This window comes from Eurosta solidaginis, chromosome 4 (genome assembly GCF_040869045.1).
Source record: "Eurosta solidaginis isolate ZX-2024a chromosome 4, ASM4086904v1, whole genome shotgun sequence".
Taxonomy (NCBI): Eukaryota; Metazoa; Arthropoda; class Insecta; order Diptera; family Tephritidae; genus Eurosta; species Eurosta solidaginis.
The window spans coordinates 208,154,892-208,171,316 of NC_090322.1; the positions used below are offsets into that span (position 1 = coordinate 208,154,892).

The following is a 16,425-nucleotide window of genomic DNA, read 5'->3' on the forward strand; positions in this document are numbered from 1 at the left end:
ACTACCCCATAGATAAATGGACTTCGAAATTCTATTCGACGAATGTGCTTACAGGTGTTTACGTTATCATTCGCGGTGTCAATTGCTCGTTCTCAATTTGTTCGACAGTGGACCATTCAAATAAACCATCGTTTCTAGTAGTTCTCATACCAGGAAGCTGCCTGTGGATAGCGCTTATCGATAGTAGATATCATACCCCAGCGGGTTAGGGGATCAGAATATACCCGCGGTAGGTATGCCTGTCGTAAGAGGCGACTAAAATACCAGATTCAAGGGGCTGTGTAGCGCAACCTTAGCGCAATATATAGCTTCTCCAAACCCAATTGTCAACTTCACCTATCCGCGGCGAATCCTGTTTCACTAACAGACGAGGCTCTGGCGACCCCAAGCTCCTCATGGAACTTGGGGGTAGGGAGGGAGGGAATGGCCTGAAGGTTTAATGTGGCAACAAAAATGGACGTCCAGCTAGACCCCCCCCCCCTCGTAAGCACTAGGCCAAACAAAACAATTTAAATGCGTCCAGCTGGACCCCCCCCCCCCCCCCCACTTTTGAAGTTTTAAAAAAATCATTAAAAGTTGTCAAAAAATCGAATTCTTTTTGGCACTATTGAGCACGTAAATAGCACATAATTCCCACATTTAAATTGTTTTGTTTGGCCTAGTGCTTACGAGGGGGGGGGGGGGGTCTAGCTGGACGTCCAGCTGGACCCCCCACTTTTGAAGTTTTAAAAAAATCATTAAAAGTTGTCAAAAAACCGAATTCTTTTTGGCACTATTGAGCACGTAAATAGCACATAATTCCCATATTTAAATTGTTTTGTTTGGCCTAGTGCTTACGAGGGGGGGGGGGGGGGGGGTCTAGCTGGACGTCCAGCTGAACCCACCACTTTTGATGTTTAAAAAAAAAACATTAAAAGTTGTCAAAAAACGAATCGTTTTTGGAACTATCGAGTCCATAAATAGCACAAAATTCTGCACCTATCCCGTTTCGATTTTTCCGTCTGGGGTTACATGCCCCCTCTCCCCCCTTGTCACCCCTCTGTTTTTCTGGACAGACCGTAGCTTATGTTGGAGCACATAAATAGCACATAATTCCCACATTTAAATTTTTTTGTTTGACCTAGTGCTTATGAGGGGGGGTCTAGCTGGACCCCCCATTTTGAGGTTAAAGAAAAGTACTTAAATTTTGAGCACAAAATTTTTTATTTTGGGAACAAATTAGCACATAAATAGCACATAATACCTGGCCTACCAAATTTCGAATCCATCGTGGGGGGGGGGGGGGGGGTCCAGCTTGATGGACCTAATTTTTGGACTGGTTCGCAATATTACTGCAACGTAGTTTTATATACATGCATACATACATACGCCCCACAATGAAAGTTATGCTCAGTCATTATGCGCGTATTGCGATGCGAAAGAGTCTACTGCGGATTACTTTACGATTCCTCGCAGAGTTATGATGTCGCATAAATATCATATGCCTTTTATGCTATTCAGCCGTAGCCGCTATGACTTCCATTGAATCACTTCTAAGGTTGTTGGCTTCGTATTGCTTTTGTTCAGGGCTGTTGATGATTATACATATTTATTTTTGTAGTGGCTGACATATTTTAGCTACTCTACATTCCCCACTTGACTGATTTGTTTATGTTTTTACTTTTTCGTGCATTGTTGCTAGTATTTTTCATATAATCTTCTTGAATAAAAATGATAATGATGCTTATGTTTGCGATTATAAATAAGTATTTGTCTGCGTATGCACTTATACTTACACTTACTTACCCATACATACATACATATGTATTTAAATTAGGATGGGTCGATTTGTATGGACGAAAGTTAACCGATATCGCGCCATCGATTTTGGATAGGATTTGGGCTCAGGAAAAAAAAGTTCCACTACTACCTACCTACCTACCGATGGCGCGATATCGGTTAATAAATCGACCCAGTCTAATGTACATGTAGAATTAGTCATCGATATATTATACACAATGTAACAATATCATGAACCACAGAATGTACGAATTCATACGTATCTATATTTAGATTTCCGATGCACTCAACAGTTTGGATTTGCCAACTTATCACTAATCAGTTGTGTGTTCTGAATGCGTTCATTGTTGTAAATTTTTACTCTCAAAACTAGCGTATTCTGTTTTCTGGATCTAGCCCAACACCAAACATACGTAACGAAGAGTGCCGACCAGCAATAGTTTCCTGCGCCTACTGAATATGAGCGATCTAGACACGACAACTCTATATAACCCTTCTTTCCGAGTGCCATCCGTACCGTGCTCATTGGCAGAATGACAAGGTGTTAGTGAGTCTTAAACCAATAACTAAATGACAGGTACTCGTGAAGTTCGACGTGTAAAACTAAAATAAATAATTTCGGGCTTCTTAAGAAGATCTTCGTCGGTGTGTTTTTTCCATAACAACCGAGACCGACATGTTATTATTTTATTATCGGCTTTTTATCAATAGCGAATTAGTTTCATTGAGTTATCGGTTTATCATCGCCGAGTAATGGGCTTCTTATTGGATTCACATCGGTTTTTAATCGACGGGTTAAAGATGTCACCAACTTTATATTGAAGCTTTATCGGTATCTGTTTCATAATAAACTGATGAGTCGTCGATAAAACATCGATAAAAAATTGGGAACACTCCGAAAAAAACTGATAACTTTTCGATATCGAATCGGTAACTTTTTGATAAAAAATCCATAATTTTTCGATAGAAAACCGATAACTTTTCGATAACACCCTATATAATATTGGTAGGACTTCGATTACAAATCAATATCTTTTCGATACAAAACTGATAAGTTTTTGATAAGATATCGATACTTTTTCAAAAATAATAACTTCTATAGGAATAAGTTTTCGATAACATTGGACATCAAATCAAAAACTTGTTGATAACAATTATAAGTTTTTGATAGGAAATCGATAACTTTTCGGTAAAAAATCGATTAAACGCTGATAACCATTTGGCGTCACTCCGATAAAAAACTAATAACTTTTCGATAACAAATTGAATGCTTTTTAATAACATATCGCTAACCTTTCAATTATGAATGAATAAATTGTCGATGGTAAATCGATAACTCTTTAATAACAATTCGGCAACTCGTCAATTGAAAACAAACTCATCGAACAAAGAGTGTTTTCAATAGTAAATTTATAGCAAGTCGATAACTCGACTATACCTGCCGATAACACCTCCCTAACAAACCGATATCTTGTCGATACGAAACGTAACTAACGCGTCGATAACAAACCGATGCTCATCGATAACAAGCCCTTTCTCCATAGCTTTCACCCTCTCTGTCCCCTTTCAATCTTATTTTTCCCTCACTTATCTTTCTTCATCCCGCTCAATTTAACACTACCTCAACCCCTCTCTCTTTCTACGCATAAGTAATTTTTTCAACTATAAAAAAAATATAAGGCACGATAACCTCCGAGGAGATTTTAGGCCAAACTTCTCTTCCAATTATTACAATCTGCGTCCTGCACCCTTTGTTAACTTTTCCTACAAATTGGCGGGTGGGGACCTACATGTTTTACGCTGACTCCCAACGGCATCTGCAAGGATGATATGAGTTTTGACTGAGCAGCTTTTCTTTGCTGGAATACACTCAGAGTGGTTACCGAATCACTGCCGAGGGGCGACTGTGCTTAGAAAAACTCTTTCAAATTGCAAAAATGTATTTCTATTTTATGTTGCTTTGGCTTGCAAGCGTAGAAAACAAGTAGAATCATAAACGAGTGCTTGCCAACTTATGTTTGTATGCTGTTAAGGCGATCTTACATCGCCACCGTGTTCGGTGTTATCAGGCTTGCACACATTTTATGTGGTTCGATGAAGTCATCCCAGGAAGAATGCTTAAGTTCGCTCTCGCGCCAACCAATCTGAAAAAGAGAAGTTTTTTTCCGATGATTTGTATGTGGGAGAAGCCGCGTTGGTTTCTGTGTGTGCAATATCAGCGTAAAACAAAGCGAAGGTTAGACAACAATATGTCGTTAGTTTATTTTCTCCAAGCTCTATGCACGGTTGCAAGGCAAGCAGGCTAGGCAATGTTTGGTCCTGTTTAACTATTAAGAAATTTAGTTAGGCTTTTTTAATCAAACTACTAACTATGTTAGGGACTGTGTCCGTCATTTTAAGACTTGGAAATCCGTACAGTAGATCAGCTGTTAGCAAAGTTGGCAGTTCAAAGGCGATTCTTGAAACTAATCTCAGGAGCGCTACGGCCCCTGAAGTGTCTATCCATTTAATGAACAGCGCTATTTTTTTATCTTAATAAAATTTTAATTATTCAGACCTATGATCAATTTATGATGTGCGACTTATATTACTTTTATTATTAGTTACACCATTTGCATATTTTTCACATATTAAGTTTATTGACTGAATAGTCAGTTTGTTGAGCGTTAGTTAGCGAAATTTTCAACTACATGCGAATAACTAAATAATTGCCCACGAAGCATTGCGATGATATGTTAGAATTAAAGCTTTGTTATTGAATATCACATTCAATTGTAATTTGTGAAAAGGAAAAAAAAATCTAATTTATTTTGTGAAAATTTGCGTGTTATATTTGTCATTTAAGCTTTGCGTTTCGCTTCTACTTGGAGTTTTATTTTGACGTAGAATACGTATAACGAGAATAATAGATAACGATATATAACATTATAGAAGTATGCCAAAAATCTTATAAACAATCGGTGCAAAAATTTGTATCTCTAAAATTTATAATAACTTATCTTATGGCGCTATTATACTCAGCGTGCTTTGTACACAGAGTATATTAACTTTGGTAACATAGCGGTTCATCGTAACGGCATAAACGAATCGAGATAAATATAGACATCCATATATCAAAATGCTCAGGATGAAAAAAATAATTGATTTAGCCATATCGTCCGTTTGTCTGTGATCACGATAACTTGAGTAAATATTGGGATATCTTATTGAAATTCGGTATATGGGTTCCTTGGCACTCATCTCCCATTGCTATTTAAAATGAGCGAAATAGAATGATAACTACGCCCACTTTCTATATATATAACATTTCGGCGGCCACCGTGTTGTGATGGTAGCGTGCTCCGCCTATCACACCGTATGCCCTGGGTTCACATCCCGGGCAAAGCACCATCCAAATTTTAGAAATAAGTTTTTTCAATTAGAAGAAAATTTTTCTAAGCGGGGTCGCCCCTCGGCAGTGTTTGGCAAGCGCTCCGGGTGTATTTCTGCCATGAAAAGCTCTCAGTGAACGCTAATCTGCCTTGCAGATGCCGTTCGGAGTCGGCATAAAACATGTAGGTCCCGTCCGGCCAATTTGTAGGGAAAATCAAGAGGAACAAGACGCAAATTGGAAGAGAAGCTCGGCCTTAGATCTCTTCGGAGGTTATCGCGCCTTACATTGTTTTTTATTTTTAACATTTCGGAAAACACAAAAACCTGATTATTTAGTAAATAATACACTTACAATTTTGAAGTTTGATATGTGGACTGATATTGAGACTTTTGATAAAACTTTGAAAATTTTTTTAAAATGGGCGTGGCACCGCCAACTTGCGATAAAATCAATTTTACAAATATTATTAATCATAAATCAAAAACCGTCAAACCTATCATAACAAAATTCGACAGAGAGTTTGCTTTACTACGCTTCGAAGAAGAATTAACAAAATTCTACGTTACGAACCACACCCACTTTTATATAAAAGAGCTTTATGTCAATGGTATTTATTTTATCAAGTGGAATTATAACAAGAAAAAGGAAAAAATTCAAATTTATGAAAATGGGCGTGGCCCCGCCTCTTTTATGACTAAGCAATTTTCTATGTTTCGGGAGCCATAACTCGAAGAAAAATTAACCGATCGTAATAAAATTGGGAACACATACTTTCTTTATAGCAGGAAATATTTCTAGTAAAAATGGACGGGATCGGTTAGGAACACGCCCACTTTTATATTAAAGATATTTAAAATAGTTTGGTATCAATGATATTTCACTTACCAAGTTTTATTGTAAGAGGAATTTGGGAGACATTAATTTTTACATCCTAACTTGGACACCCTTATTTGTTTCCTCCTGTTGGTTCTTCTCAGATCTCCCGTGAGTTTTTGTGTCCCTTTCACAAAATATTTTCCACGGTATAACAAAAGCGGTCTCATTACTTTCAAAAAGAGCAATTTCGCATAGCGCCAAATGAGATTGCTTAAAAGTTAGAATTTAATAGTGCAACATGAGGGTAACTTTTTTCCAGAAAATAAAACGCTATTGTTTCCTTACTAAAGGCCAAACCACATTCGATTTATGCGTCGCATAACCAAACCAAAACTCATTACAAAATTTTACTAAATCGCCTTTAATCTGATTTTTGTTCTGAGATTTCGTTCATGCATATCAAACATTCTACGTTTTAGTTCAGCGATCGTATCTCCGACATAGCCCGCAGACCAACCTAAAAACAAATGCTGATTTTTTACACGTTTTTGTTTTCATGTGTTGTGTTGTGTATGCGTTTACGTTTCATGGAGTGTATTTTGACAACGACCTAGTTATATTGGACATAAATTAATACATAAATCATTTATTTAAATTAGAGCAGTAAATACAGTAGTCGCCAAACGCGAATACAAGTAGTAAACGATCTCCATATGAATTGAATACAAAGTAAGGCACATACACACAGCCATATACATGTAGATATGTTAATAACAATCAATTAAGTGTGGACTAGACTTAATGAGCTTGTGAAAAAAATTAAATATTCGTAGTGATCTCAAGAAACATTAGTTAAATATGGTCAAAGCTTAAGAAATGAGTAGGTTTGTGATGAATTAATGGTTACTTCAGACCTTTTAAAAGGTTAATAAAAGAGCGGCATTTGCTACATGACATATTCTTCGTAACCAGATGTTATACAGCTCTTTATTATTGTGATTTGCGTCTTAATGATCTTATTAGTATTAATAATTAGATAGTCGGCTGTTTGGAATGGGGATGTCACTCCAGACTAAGCAGCTGGACGAATTTCAATGAAATTTGGCAGATATAGTTACTAGACACATAAGACAGCAGGATTCCAGACCCCTACGAACAGTTAGTTTTTAATATTCATTAAGTAAACGTCTACTCAACCACCCCTGAATGGTTGGACGAATGTGCATGGTATTCTGCACACAGAGGAAGGATCTAAACAAAAAAATGGAAGGCGCAACAAACTTCGCAGAGACTTTAGGCCGAGTTTCTCTTCCAATTTGCGTCGTGCTTCTTTTTAATTTTTCCTAAAAATTTGCGGGACGCGACCTTCATGTTTTACGCCGGCTCAGAACGGCATCTGCAAGAGTTTCCACCGAGAAGCTTTTCAATTCAATTTATTTAAACTTTTTAAATACACTGTTTTAGATGATATGGCTTCTTAAATAAACCTTACAACTATAGAGTTTAGAATATATGGATTACTAAAAATTAAAGTTGACAAAAGGAAACAAATCTAGCTTAGGAGACTTAGGATTTAGCTTAGAAAAAAAACCTTGTAAGTGTCTTTTGCATTAAAGTTAATACTAGCTAAAAATAAAAAAAAATAAAAAAAAAAAATAAATGTAAAGCGCGATAACCTCCGAAGAGATCTAAGGCCGAGCTTCTCTTCCAATTTGCGTCGTGCTCCTCTTGATTTTCCCTACAAATTGGCCGGACGGGACCTACATGTTTTATGCCGACTCCGAACGGCATCTGCAAAGCAGATGAGTTTTCACTGAAAGCTTTTCATGGCAGAAATACACCCGGAGCGCTTGCCAAACACTGCCGAGGGGCGACCCCGCTTAGAAAAATTTTCTTCTAATTGAAAAACCTTATTTCTAAAATTTTGATGTTGTTTGCCCGGGAGTTGAACCCAGGGCATATGGTGTGATAGGCGGAGCACGCTACCATCACACCACGGTGGCCGCCAAAATGGCTAAAAATACTATTCATAAATATAGTACGCAGTTAAATTATATGATAAACTAGGAGTTATTTAGATTGTAAATTAGTGGATTTGTAGATATATCACAGAGACGTTCAAATTTTTGAGTAATTTTTTCAATACGGTCCGAAACGAGACTGATTTTGTTTTGTGTGTGCAACTTTGTAGTTGAAAAATGCCACGGCAAATCAAACATCATTTTCAACGACTTATTTTGTTTAACTTTTATTTTTCCAATGTACGTTTTGGCACATTTACCCCAAACAGGGCACCCATATAAAATTATGGTTTGAAAAATAACTTTAGCAATTGTGGCCTTATTTTCATTACTGGGCTTAGATTTTCGGTTTATTAACGGATACAGAAGTTTTAGGGCTATACTAAATTTAGTTTGAATATATTGGGTGTGATCTCTAAAAAGAAATTTTGGGTCAAGTACAATTCCAAGATATTTGATATTGGTTGACCACTGCACCTCAGTATTGCATATATTTGGTTTAGAATTGGGATAGAAACAAGAACTTCTTTTTCTTGTGAAAAAGAGGGCTCGAGATTTTTTAACGTTGACTTTAACTCCCCATTTACACAAATAGTCGATGATAATGTTTAGAGAATACTGTAGTATTTCCAATGACTTTTGACCGAACTCATGTGAGAAGGTTTTCGTGACAGAAAAACACTCGGAGTGTTTGCCAAACCTCTGCCGAGTGGCGACCCTGCTAAGAAAAACTTATTTCTAATTGAAAAAAAAAAAACGTTTCTAAATTTTTGATGTTGCTTGAACCCAAGCTTTTCGTTGTGGTAGGCGGAGTACGCTACCACCACACTACGGCAGCCAGATCTGTTAGGTATAAAAATCGGTCTTTATAGGTGGTAGGGGAGGAGTTCTCTGATTACAAACATATAGGTTTTAATCTGCGGAGCCCCATAATTATTTAGTCAATTGTTCAATTTTACAAATCTTTCGAAAATTTTGCAGTACTTTCCCGTGATAAAGGGAAGAAACTGATGTTTTCTGCATACTTGTGCTCCGCCGGGGCCGGCTCCACGGACTATTCTTGCATTCAACTTAACTCGCAACTCAAGGCCAAAGTAAATCTTGAAACTGATGTCATCTGCAAACCCAAGTAGACATTATTTAGCTCAAAGAATCTACATACCCATAAATGCATGCAAAATTAGGAAACTTTAAGGAATTTCCGTGCGATAGGGAGTGGAAGTGGAGTTGTGAATGGTAGTGAGAGTGGAAGGGAGATAAATAGAATAAGGAATGGAGAAATGTAAGAAAGAAATTGTAAGATAAAGTAGAAAAGAATGGGATAGGGAGTGATGACAGGAGAGTTGGAGTTGGATTGGAATTGTGAGTGGGAGAGCAATCGGGAGTGAAGGTGGGAGTGGGAGCGGGATTAGAATTGGCAGAGAAAGTTGGAGTGGGAGTGGGAGTAGAATTGGGAGTGAGAGTAGAAATGAGAGTGGGGGTAGTATTAGGATGATGGGGAAAAGGTTTGAGGTGGCAGGGAGATAAATAGAATGAGGTATGGAGAAAAATAAGAAGAAAACTGAAGATAAGGTAGAAGAGAATGGGAGAGTTGTTACTGTTGTTGTGTTAACGTGCTTCGCATCATTCGATGCGCACGACCACTTACAAATTGTCATCAAAGTCCTCTAACGGGAGTCCAAGGCAACTGGCAGTTTCATGAGGGGCGGATCATTGGTGTTGAGGCGTATGTTACAAATTTCAATTGAAAATATGGTTTGTGTCATGTGAGGACACATAGCATGCAGGACATACATAGCGTATGTCGGGATTGATTCTGGATAAGTAAGAGTTTAACCTGTTATAGTATCCAGAACGAAGTTGGGTCAGAGCCACTCGTGTTTTCCTTGGTAGTGTGCTTTCTTCTTATACAAGAGTAGGATATCAATGCTACATTCCGGGTCATTACAGTACATTTTTGTAACATTTGTGTATAAATTTCAGCTTCGTTTTAAATATTTATTTTATCTTTGATAAAACAAAAAAACTTAATAAAATAGGATTCTTACAGGATTTGTGTATCTGTTTCTTATTTTTAATGCATTTAAAAACAGTAATTTAATTTCAGTTTTTTTTATCCGTGCGGAGGGAGTCGCTGGTCTTTACTCTTTATAAGTCCATTTTTGTATGATTTTTTTTTAACCATTGATAGACATTTTTCAGACACCTGCCATAGCTGAGCAGATATATACATTTCGAAGTTTCGCTCGTTTTTTTATTGAAAAAGGAAAGCAGTGAGTCAACAACTGACCTGGCAAAATCTTAAACAACCTTCTGCTTGAGTCTCTCATGAACGTACACATTTTCCCAAACAAAAAAAAAAAAAAAAACAAACAATTAATTTGAATATTTATCCAGACTTTTCGATCGACATGTATTTCAACGTGCTGATTGTGACACCGGGTCCATTATTGTGTTCGGAGTTTTTTTTTTACAACAATATCATAAGGACTACTCAAGGACTAGTACAACGATATCACTTTTTAAGCTGAATGTATCTCTGTCCTTTATTTTAATTGTATTCATTATTTTTGTAAGCATGCAGTCCCCATCGCTCCATTTTCTTTTAATTTTTCAGCCTTTTAGTTTTCTCTTTGCCACTCTCTGTTCAACAGCCGCACTAACTCTTTTGCTTTTATTTTTAGTACATTGTTTATTTCCTCAACTATGTTATTATACCAAACATAAATTAAATAGAAAAGTTTAAGAATTTTCACTTACTTGCATTGCTACAAACGAAAAAGCAAAACACTTGTGCACAGTGGCGCGAGGGTGTATGAAAATGGGAGAAATTGCTGTGGGTACCTAAAGTAACAATTAGTTATCTAATCAAGAATTTCTGAAACTGGAAGGTCATTCACACTTACGTATTTTCGGCCCTTGTCTTATTTTCGCTCCACAATTCGTAAATGAGAATTAAACACGGTTTCAGAAAAATCAAGACGAAAATAAGAACATCTAACTACTACTACGAGTGTGGAAAATTGCGGTATCGGTGAGAAGCCTATAAAAAATAAGAAAAGTTCTATAATCGGCAAGTTTCACTGCCACAGCTTCTAGAACTTAGATTGAAGAGCCCGGTTAGTGAATTAGGCATCTCAGCCCCCTCACGAAACAGAAAGATTTTAAGTTGTTTGCAATCAAATACAAAAACGTTTTCGAAAAAATTCGAAAATTTGAGAAAATTTCGAACTTCTTATTTGGAGTCGTCTAACTTTTTTTGTTTTGAGGAAAACAAAAAATGTCTAAAATTAATGTGAATTTTGAGAGACCTAATAACTTGTACTTTGTTAAACTAAAATTGATTGGGCTACAAAACTACATATTAAAAAAACTAAGTAAACTTGCAAGAAAAAGTTCGAAGTTTTCGTAAAATTTTCTCCAGTTTTTGAATTCTTCGAAAGTGGTTTTGATATAGGTTTGAACAGTTTCTGTTATAAAGTTCATAGCAGTTTTTTCTTATAATAATCGAAAATAGAAAAGAAAAATTTAATTGACGAAATTTGATAAAAACTGGCACTGCTACTTTTGTGTTCGCTACTGTATGTATTTATGACTTAAAAAACTGTAGTAATTTTTCGAAAAATCTAGTTTTTTTCGCATTTAAACTCGAATTGTGTATATCTGAAATTCGTATTCACGATCGATTTTGAAAATTTGTTTGTACTTTTAAAAGCAAAATAAAAATTATATAATAAATACTTATAATTTTAAGCAAGTTATTTGAAATTATAATTTTTTCTTTACTTTCAGGACAAAATTTTCCTTTACCCAACAACGACCACCGGACCACAAATTTAATTATCGCGTAAGTAAAATCGAATTTTCTTAGTAAATCTACTCTATTGATAATAATTTTATGTTGGGGTAATGACAGTTTCCTCTTATCTAGGGTGCTTACTTTGTTTGTGGTTATTTCTTGGAACATACTGCAGCGAACACGAAAATAGCAGCGGGTTAGGGGGCTTAGAATATACCCGCGGTAGGTATGCCTGTCGTAAGAGGCGCCTAAAGTAACAAATTGATTCAAGGGGTCGTGTAGAGCAACCTTCTCAAGGGGTTACCAGCGCAATATATAGCTTCTGCAACCCAATTGTCAACCTCACCTAGCCGTGGCGAATCCTGTTTCATTAACAGCCGAGGCTCTGGCTACCCCGAGCTACTGATGGATCTAGGGGCGGGAGGGCGGTATGGCCTAGAAGGCTTCATGTGGTCATACCAAATCGTTTCCGAGATGGTCGGGCTAGTACCTTTATGGTGTTTGTTACCGGAACGTACCGGATCTGCATCCGGCAAAGGACCTTCAACATCGATAACACTTCCCAAGGCCTTCGGGAAGTTTCCTTATCGCTACAACAACAACAACATAGCAGTGGCAATTTTTACAAAATGTCTATAATTTAATTCTTCTTTTATTTATTTCTGATAGTTGAATGAATTTTGTAATTAAAACTATGCCAACCAATATTAAAAACTCTTTCGAAAAATTCGAAAATGTAGGAAAATTTTGCGAAAATCTCGAATCTTTTAATTAGGGTTTTCTGATTTTTATACTCAGTTGAGCAGAGCTCACAGGGTATATTAACTTTGATTGGATAACGGTTGGTTGTACAGGCATAAAGGAATCGAGATAGATATAGACTTCCATATATCAAAATCATCAGTATCGAAAAAAAATTTGACTGAGCCATGTCCGTCCGTCCGTCTGTCCGTTAACACGATAATTTGAGTAAATTTTGAGGTATCTATGAAATTTGGTATGTAGGTTCCTGGGCACTCATCTCAGATCGCTATTTAAAATGAACGATATCGGACTAAAACCACGTCCACGTTAGTAGGTGAGTTGAGCTTATGACGCAGAATAGAAAATTAGTAAACTTTTGCACAATGGGCGTGGCACCGCCCACTTTTAAAAGAGCGTAATTAAAAGTTTTGCAAGCTGTAATTTGGCAGTCGTTGAAGATATCATGATGAAATTTGGCAAGAACGTTACTCCTATTACTATATGTATGTATGTTTAATAAAAAGTAGCAAAATCGGAGAACGACCACGCCCACTTTAAAATTTTTTTTTTAAAGTCAAATTTTAACAAACAATTTAATATCTTTACAGTATATAAGTAAATTATGCCAACATTCGCCTCCAGTAATGATATGGTGCAATAAAATACTAAAATAAAAGAAAATTTCAAAATGGGCGTGGCTCCGCCCTTTTTCATTTAATTTGTCTAGGATACTTTTAATGCCATAAGTCGAACAAAAATTTACTAATCCTTGTGAAATTTGGTAGGGGCTTAGATTCTAGGACGATAACTGTTTTCTGTGAAAAAGGGCGAAATCGGTTGCCACGCCCAGTTTTTATACACAGTCGACCGTCTGTCCTTCCGCTCGGCCGTTAACACGATAACTTGAGCAAAAATCGATATATCTTTACCAAATTCAGTTCACGTACTTATCTGAAATCCGACTATGACCACGCCCACTTTTTCGATATCGAAAGTTACGAAAAATAAAAAAATGCCACAATTCTATACCAAATACGAAAAAAGGGATGAAACATGGTAATTGGATTGGTCTATTGACGCAAAATAAAACTTTAAAAAAAAACTTTGTAAAATGGGTATGCCGCTTACCACATTAAGTAGAAGAAAATGAAAAAGTTCTGTAGGGAGAAATTAAAAGTCCGTGGAATTTTGGCAGGAATACTGTTCATGGTATTACATACATAAATAAATTAGCGGTACCTGACAGATGATGTTCTGGGTCACCCTGGTCCACATTTTGCTCAATATCTCGAAAACGCTTTCACATATACACATATACATATACAACTACCACCACTCCCTTTTAAAATACTCTTTAACACCTTTCATTTGATACCCATATCGTACAAACAAATTCTAGAGTCACCCCTGGTCCATCTTTATGGCGATATCTCGAAAAGGCGTCCACCTATAGAACTAAGGCCCACTCCCTTTTAAAGTACTCATTAACACTTTTCATTTGATACCCATATCGTACAAACAAATTCTAGAGTCAGCCCTGGTCCACCTTTATGGCGATATACCTAATGGCGTCCAGCCGTAGAACTATGGCCTACTCCCTCTTAAAATACTCTTTAATACCTTCCATTTGATACACATGTCATACAAACACATTCCAGGGTTACCCTAGGTTCATTTTCCTACATGGTGATTTTCCCTTATTTTGTCTCCATACCTCTCAGCTGAGTATGTAATGTTCGGTTACACCCGAACTTAGCCTTCCTTACTTGTTTTTTTTTTGCGTATGCACTATTCTCAAATATTTTTTTTTTTTTTGATTTCAATAATTTAAGGTAAGACGTGTATGTGTTTTTTAACTGAAACTATGCAAACCAATTTCGAAAACGTTTTCGAAAAAGAAGTCGAAAACTGAAGAAAATCATACGAAGATTTCGAACTGTTTGTTTGGAATTTTCTGATTTTTTTTGAGTATATACATAGTTTTGTTCAATCAATTTTAGTTCAACAGACAATAAGTTATAGATCTCTAAAAGTTCGCATTGATTTTAACAATTTTTTTTTCGAGGCTGTTATAGTGTTAACTACTTTGTACTCTTTACTTTAATTTTTAAAATAATTTTAATTGAGTTTTCGTGTTAACTTAAAATTTTGAATAACTTCAAAAAAAGAAAATTCTAATTAGTTGGAAAATATCTAAAGGGGGAGTAAATATAGTGTTAACTACTTTGTACTCTTTACTTTAATTTTTAAAATAATTTTAATTGAGTTTTCGTGTTAACTTAAAATTTTGAATAACTTCAAAAAAAGAAAATTCTAATTAGTTGGAAAATATTTAAACTCAAAAATAAACAAAAATAAATTTTATATTACAAACCAAAATAAAAGTTTTTTAAAATATCAACTTGAATGTTGATATAGCTGTTTCAGATTTTCTTCCAAACAAAGTGCGATTAATTTAAATTTTATATGAAACCAAATGAGTTTTGCAATACCCTTCGGAAAAAAGTTTTCAAAACTCGACACGAATTTGAGAAACTTTTAATTTGCTTCGTTTCGTTGTGTTGATTTTCCGACAGGGGATAGTTGATATATATATTGGAACGATATTCTGCCATCCCTTGTCAAATTTGGATTGGAGCCATTTTGAAAAATGACACTGATGATGGCGCAACACTTAAGCCGGTTTGTCTACAAACCAAATTTAACAAGCGATGACGGAAAATCGTTCCATTATATATACATCAATAATAATTTGCACTTTGATGGACCAAATAGATTGTGCTACAAAACTGCATACTCTAAAAAGTTCAGAAAACTCTTAATAAAATATTCGAAAACCTTGTAAATGTTTTTAGAATTTTTCGAAAATTTGTTTGAGATTGGTTTGCATAGTTTCAGTAACAAAAATCTTGGAGGTCATCTCTTAAATTTTTGAAAATAAAAAAGGAAGAATTTATTTGACCAAATTTGATCAAAATTGCCTCTGCAAGAGAGTCAGAAAACTTTAAATAAACATTTTCTTAAAGACTTCGAATTTTTTCCAAAACAGTTTTGGATTGTTTTGCATAGCTTAAATACAAAAATCGTAGAAGTATTTTTTTAAATTTTCGCAAATAAAAAGGAAGAATTCATCTGACGAAATTTGATAAATATTACCACTGCTGTTTTCTTATTCGCTGCTATATTTGAAAAAAAAAAAAAAATGCTTAATTATATATTGACTAATTGAAGGGTGCTTACAGATAGAGGGATCTATCCAGGTAAAGATATAACTTCTCCATCATGTAAACATGTAAAAAATATTTTGATTTGAAAGAAAATGAATAAATCTAATCTAACCTAATCTAATCTAATTTAGACTGATATTAGCCGTGTTTTTTGTTACACGTATATACATCTACATTTGCGGGTAAAAAAATGCTTATCATCACTTAGATAATGTTTAGGAGACACATCTAGCGGAAGTGGTTAAATAACTAGGTAATATTGGAAACACGCACCTCTGTTGGCCATAGTGTATAACTTATAGCTTAATCGGTTGCAGTGAATAGTGGACACGCACCATTTGTAGAGGTAAAACATAGAGGTAGTGTAGAGGATAAACATAGACACACATTTCAGTTGCATCTGAGTGTAATGCGTATTGAAATTTAGGAGTACTAATTTTCTTCGCACAAATTTCAGAAGTGTAGATAAAGTTTAACGTTGAACAGTCCATATAAAGTATAAGTGCATATGTATATAGATACTAGCAGACCCGGCAGACGTTGTTCTGCCCTAAATTTGGTCTATCTGCATACATTTTAATAAGCTTTCTCCGTCTAACTCTGCCCTCGCCCCTCTACACTTTTTCCTAATCTTTGTATTCACCCCTCCCTCCATATTTTTCGCTT

General features: G+C 35.7%; 1 protein-coding gene across 2 annotated transcripts in view; it reads left to right on the forward strand.

The window, feature by feature from the left end:
- RhoGAP19D (Rho GTPase activating protein at 19D) overlaps positions 1-16,425 on the forward strand; it is a 233,501-nt gene that overhangs the window by 57,220 nt on the left and 159,856 nt on the right. For both annotated transcript variants that reach the window (XM_067784656.1, XM_067784657.1), the window contains exon 2: positions 11,782-11,836. The gene's annotated coding sequence lies outside the window, so the exon portion shown is untranslated. The remainder of the gene's footprint in view (positions 1-11,781; positions 11,837-16,425) is intronic.